This window comes from Hyla sarda, chromosome 6 (assembly GCF_029499605.1).
Source record: "Hyla sarda isolate aHylSar1 chromosome 6, aHylSar1.hap1, whole genome shotgun sequence".
Taxonomy (NCBI): Eukaryota; Metazoa; Chordata; class Amphibia; order Anura; family Hylidae; genus Hyla; species Hyla sarda.
In genome coordinates this window covers 56,547,948-56,554,547 of record NC_079194.1, presented here as the reverse complement: position 1 = coordinate 56,554,547, position 6,600 = coordinate 56,547,948, and the positions used below count along the sequence as shown (strand labels likewise).

Genomic DNA, 6,600 nt, shown 5'->3' with positions numbered 1-6,600 from the left:
AAAATAAGAGAATATATTGCATGCTCAGTGCACGTATACGCCGCATCACCCCCCCAGTCTTTGATTCTCCTGAACCTCATTTAAGTCCCCCCCCCCCCAGTGCCACATAATTCCTTCCTTTATGAGCCCCTGTGCTACATTTACCACCACCCCCCCCTCTGATCCCCTGTGTGCCTCCTTTCCTCTCCCCCCTGCCTCATCATTCCTCCTTGCTTGTTATACGTTATTCACTCACCCCCGCTCGTTTCCCCTGCTCGTTATCCCCCCCTGCTCATTATGCCCCTCTACTCATTATCCCCCCCCCTGCTCATTATGCCCCTCTACTCATTATCCCCCCCCCTGCTCGTTATCCCCCCTGCTTTTATATTTTTTTATACTCCATTACCTGGCTGTGCTTCGGCAGGCTCAGGTCAGGCGGCGGGTCTTGCGAGGCTGTGCGGCAGGTATGTCGAGGACGAGTGATGTCTCCTGCCGGCTCCTCTGCACGGCATCAGGGACGTCGCTCCTCATTCGCTGCAGCCGCCACTGGTCCGTGTGGCCGCAGCTCTGGTTGCTCAGTCCGACCACGGCCACTTTAGAACAGTCACCAGCAGCGGATGCAGGGAATGAGGAGTGATATCCCTAACGCCGTTCAGAGGAGCCAGCAGGAGACGTCACTCGTCCTTGATATACCTGCCGCACAGCCTCGCCAGACCCGCCGCCTGACCTGAGCCTGCTGGAGTGCGGCCAGGTAATGGAATATAAAAAATTATAAAATCCATAGCAGGGGAGAAGTGTTGGGCCACAACAGCCACCCTTGGTCACTGCTTTAAAGTAAAAAATCTAATTCATCCAAAGGGTTCCCCAGGGTTTATAACAAAATATATCCAATTTCCCATTAAGGCTTACGCCCTCATGGGACTAATTTCCCCAAAACTTGGGGACCCTCTAATATTAAAACTTATATCTTTATTGTTTCTTTTTTAAAACACTTAACATTGGTAAGAAAAAAAATTAATGATTTGCTTTAAAAACACAGTCAGGGAGCAAGTAAAATGGAATATATTCCTATTGTTATAATGAGATTGGATGGTCTCCCAACAGGGTATTTTATCTTACTCCTCTCATGAGTCAAATTTCTTCCTCCAATCCACATATTATTTGCTCTTGTTCCCTAAACTGCTTATTAAAATGCCATATATTGAAACACCCCCCCCCCCAGACGTTTCGCCGGCCGCAACCGGCTTTATCAAGTTTTTAAAGCACATCATTTATTTTTTCTCACCAATGTTAAGTGTTTTAATAAAGAAACAATTAAGATATAAGTTTTAATATTAGAAGGTCCCCAAGTTTTTGGGAAGTTAGTCCCATGAGGGCGTAAGCCTTAATGGGAAATTGGATATATACTGTTTTAAAGTGGCCGCGGCCGGGCTGCTGATCTTTAACAAGCAGCCGGCGCTGCGGCCACTTTGAATTACTGACCAGAACATTTATCGGCGTATAACACGCAGGTAGGGTTTTTGCCATAAATTGAAGATTTAAAAGTGCATGTTATACGGCGATAAATACGGTAGTATGCTTAATATTGCCCTACCCTGACCCCTATAATTTTTATCTTTCTGTATATGAGGTCGTGTGAAGGCTAATTTTTTTGAGCTGTGATGTGCAGTTGTTGTTTTTTTTTTTTGCAACATTTGATCAATTTTTTAAAATTTTTATTCTGATATATGATGTGAAGAAATGTAAGCAATTCTAGCACTTGGTGTATTTTTTTTTTTTTTTTTTTTTACGTCATTCACCATTTGGGATCATAAACATTAGATTTTTCCTCATTTAATTTTTTTATTTTTCAAATTAAAATATAAGGTTACAGAAAATGAAAAATAAGGGGAGGCAGATGATTAAATGTCATCATCTCATTATAAAGTCAGGGCAGAAATACAAACTCATATATACTAAGCAAATCAAAGCAATAGCCTTACAGTGATAAGTACCAGATCTGTGGCTATAGGCTAATGTGCTCTTGCACTCGCTTTATAGACTGTAAGCACTGCCGGACATAAATGTACATTCTTGTGTGTTAGGTACAAGGGAACAAGGATGTACAGTGATCCCCCGACCTGCGATGGCCCCGACATACGATCATTTCAACATAAGATAGCCTCTCAGAGGCCATCGCATGTTGAAGGCAGCATTAACATACGATGCTTTTGTATGTCGGGGCCATCACATAAACGGCTATCTGGCAGCGCAGACTGCTTCAGCTGCCACCGGATAGCCGTTTAATGTGCCCCATGTGCTCCAGGGAGTGTCACTGTACCCGCCTCTCCGGACCATCCTCTTCATGCTCCGCTGCATGGCCGTCGCTCTTCTTTGTCGTCATCATGTCCCTGCGCACACCGTCCTGTCATCCAATAGGAGCGGCGTGCGCATCGACGTGATGAGGTCGATGCAGAGTGATGATCCAGGGCAGCGGTGACGGTCTAGAGTGGCGGGGATATAATTTTTATATTATTATTGTACGGATCCCTCAACATATGATAAATTTAAGTAACGAGGGTTCATTTGGAACGAATTGCCATCGAATGTTGAGGGATCATTGTACATTTATGTCCATTGTTGTCTAGGGGTTAAAGGGGTATGCCGGTGCTCCAGCATTCTGAACATTTTATTCAGGACGCTCAGAGCCCAGAACGTAATGTCACGGCCACGCCCCCTTGTGCTGTCATGCCACACCCCTTCCATTCATGTCTATGGGAAGGGGCGTGTCTGCCGACACACCCCCTCCCATAGGCATGAATGGAAGGGTGTAGCATGATGACACAAGGGAGCGTGGTCGTGACATCACAACCATTGACACAGGAACCCCCGTGTAGGTTTAGAATGCAGGGTGCTGCGGGTGATTGTGGGGAGCCCCAGCAACGGGACCCCCATGATCAGATATCTTATCCCCTATTCTTTGGATAGGGGATAGGATGTCTAGCAGAAGAGTACCCCTTTAAATTTAGAACAAATGCTTATAGCAGATCAGGAGTTTAGATGTCTCTATACATTGGAACCACTAGTTGTAGTAAAATATCAGAGTGAAAGTGATTCTAGAAACTGTTTTTTTTTTTATAGTCCATGGGATCATTCAAGATGGCTGAAGTGTCAGTAGGGATGGAGGACTGGTCCAAACACCAGCCGAGCATGTTTTCCTATCTAGCTCTGGAATGTCTGTAGAGGAAAATCTTGATGAAAACTGATGCGTTGTTTTTCTTATAATTAGTGATTAGTTTTTGCACAAAAACTGATCCTGATGGGACTGATGAGTACACAGAGCCAGGCTCCTCAAACAGGTTTATTCTCCACCCTTGCCCTGCACATGCTGAAGACATGCTAACCTTGACTACTTAATCTCCAATAAACAAATCAGGGCCTTATCTGTAATCCGGGGATTAGGCGTTCCCTTCTAAAAAACTGCAGGGAAATTAGTTATGAAAAAAGGGATTCAAACCGCTCAATGAAAGACACAAATTAAAGAGGAAGATCTGGGATGGCTCCCATAATCCTTTGCCATCGTTCCTTCCTGCTTTATCGGTATGATTACCATCAGGTTTGCCGAACTGGATACATCATATGTTAACATACACTTAAGACACATTTCTAGATTTTAACATCTTTGTGTTTTTTGTTTTTTTTCCCATTTGCTTCTTGATGTTTTTCTTGTGCCTGTCTAGATCAGGGAGTGGCAGACGATTTAAAATACACAAAACTTGTTGGAGTTCTACAGGTGTCAGACATAGGGTACAATGTACAGTGCTTGGCAGTACATATAACCTCTCAGCTTTATTTTTTATGTGCACCAGATGTCTTGGTATAACAAATAAAAAAAAGGTGACAACACAACCTGCCTTTAATTTTTTTGGGTTCTGACTAGTAGCAAAAATTCTATTCAATAAATAGGCATTTGCCAATTTTTTTTATCTCTGCAGTTTAAAAGCTAAAACATTAGATATTAAACATGACCTGCACATTTTTTAGGTTGCTTTTTTTTTACTATAACTGCAATTATTACTGATAAAATCTGCTTTGCAGTGTGTACAGAGGCATATCTTACCTGTAAATCTGTAAGACGTACCCCCACCCACAATAGGCAGATGGTAACTGAAACTGGCAGAGCTGGATATGCGGTACAGGAGAAAGTTCAATAGAGGAGTTACAACAGCAATCCAAGTTCAAAACCCAAAAGCTTACCAAACGGAAACTGGTCGAATATCCTGTCACCATGAAAATGCTATCTAAACTATTGGCAGCAAGTCACAGAGCAGAAGGAGCTGAGCAGATGATATATCAACAGAATCTTTTCTCATAAAGATATATATCTGATCTTTTCATACTTAGGAGTCCAATGGGCTGTCCTTTAATTGAGGGACACTTCCCACTGGACTCCCAAGAATCAATAGGCTACACTTTATATAGCTTTGTAATAAATCTTTGTTCTTTCTATTCTTAGGAGTCCAGTGGGCAGTGTCACTCTATGATAGGACCGCCCACTGAACTCCTAAGCATGAAAAGATCAGAGATTTCAGTCAATAAATGACAAGTTATACTGAATCTTTTCCCACAAATATATACACTGCTCAAAAAATAAAGGGAACACTAAGATAACACATCCTAGATCTGAATGAATTAACTAATCGTATGAAATACTTTCGTCTTTACATAGTTGAATGTGCTGACAACAAAATCACACAAAAATTATCAATGGAAATCAAATTTATCAACCCATGGAGGTCTGGAAATGGAGTCACACTCAAAATCAAAGTGGAAAACCACACTACAGGCTGATCCAACTTTGATGTAATGTCCTTAAAACAAGTCAAAATGAGGCTCAGTAGTGTGTGTGGCCTCCATGTGCCCGTATGACCTCCCTACAACGCCTGGGCATGCTCCTGATGAGGTGGCGGATGGTCTCCTGAGGGATGTCCTCCCAGACCTGGACTAAAGCATCCGCCAACTCCTGGACAGTCTGTGGTGCAACATGGCATTGGTGGATGGAGCGAGACATGATGTCCCAGATGTGCTCAATCAGATTCAGGTCTGGGGAATGGGCAGGCCAGTCCATAGCATCAATGCCTTCCTCTTGCAGGAACTGCTGACACACTCCAACCACATGAGGTCTAGCATTGTCTTGCATTAGGAGGAACCGAGGGCCATCTGCACCAGCACATGGTCTCACAAGGGGTCTGAGGATCTCATCTTGGTACCTAATGGCAGTCAGGCTACCTCTGGCAAGCACATGGAGGGCTGTGCGGCCCCCAAAGAAATGCCACCCCACACCATTACTGACCCACCGCCAAACCGTTCATGCTGGAGGATGTTGCAGGCAGCAGAACGTTCTCCATGGCATCCCCAGACTCTGTCACGTCTGTCACATGTGCTCAGTGTGAACCTGCTTTCATCTGTGAAGAGCACAGGGCGCCAGTGGCGAATTTGCCAATCTTGGTGTTCTTTGGCAAATGCCAAACGTCCTGCATGACGTTAGGCTGTAAGTACAACCCCCACCTGTGGATGTCGGGCCCTCATACCACCCTCAGGGAGTCTGTTTCTGACCGTTTGAGTGGACACATGTACATTTGTGGCCTGCTGGAGGTCATTTTGCAGGGCTCTGGCAGTGCTCCTACTGCTCCTCCTTGCACAAAGGCGGAGGTAACTGTCCTGCTGCTGGGTTGTTGCCCTCCTACGGCCTCCTCCATGTCTCCTGATGTACTGGCCTGTCTCCTGGTAGCGCCTCCATGTTCTGGACACTACGTTTACAGACACAGCAAACCTTCTTCCCACAGCCTGCATTGATGTGCCATCCTGGATGAGCTGCACTACCTGAGCCGCTTGTGTGGGTTGTAGACTCCGTCTCATGCTACCACTAGAGTGAAAGCACCACCAGCATTCAAAAGTGACCAAAACATCAGCCAGGAAGCATAGGAACTGAGAAGTGGTCTGTGGTCACCACCTGCAGAACCTCTCCTTTATTGGGGGTGTCTTGCTAATTGCCTATAAATTCCACCTGTTGTCTGTTCCATGTGAAATTGATTGTCAATCAGTGTTGCTTCCTGAGTGGACAGTGTGATTTCATAGAAGTGTGACTGACTTGGAGTTACATTGTGTTGTTTGTGTTCCCCTTATTTTTTTGAGCAGTGTATATCAATCTTCTCTGCTCTTCCTGCTCTATAACTTGAGGCTGATAGATTAGATAGCATTTTCATGGTGACAGGTTCCATTTAACTATTAAGCTTTTCATTTTAGTGGGGTGGTCTTGTCCTCTGCCCTGCTGTTATTATGCTCATTGGGGTAGCAGCTGGAGGAAGGAAGATAAGTCACTCGAACTTTGTGAGGGCAAGAACATGTTACAGAATCTAACAGGTTTCCTCTCTTTTTAAGAGAACCTGTCATTATTTTAATATTGCCCCATGAGTCATCAGGGTAGTCTCAACAGCTTCTCCCCGCTCCCCACCAGCTTGGATTGATAGATCGGTCCCTGTTTGGGTATAGGGGAGAGGTTTATTAATGTAGGAAGCTATTGCAATGGAACTTCAGCTGCATGTGATTATTGGCCACCAAGGTCAGGTGACATGTCTGTAT

The 6,600-nt window shown here is 44.5% G+C and overlaps 1 protein-coding gene across 1 annotated transcript in view; it reads left to right on the top strand.

Annotated features, from left to right (window-relative positions):
• The window catches only part of GSG1 (germ cell associated 1), a 33,667-nt gene extending 29,890 nt beyond the window's left edge, over positions 1-3,777 (top strand). Inside the window, exon 7 of the mRNA XM_056523808.1 lies at positions 3,100-3,777. The gene's annotated coding sequence lies outside the window, so the exon portion shown is untranslated. The remainder of the gene's footprint in view (positions 1-3,099) is intronic.
• The last annotated feature ends 2,823 nt before the right edge of the window (positions 3,778-6,600 follow it).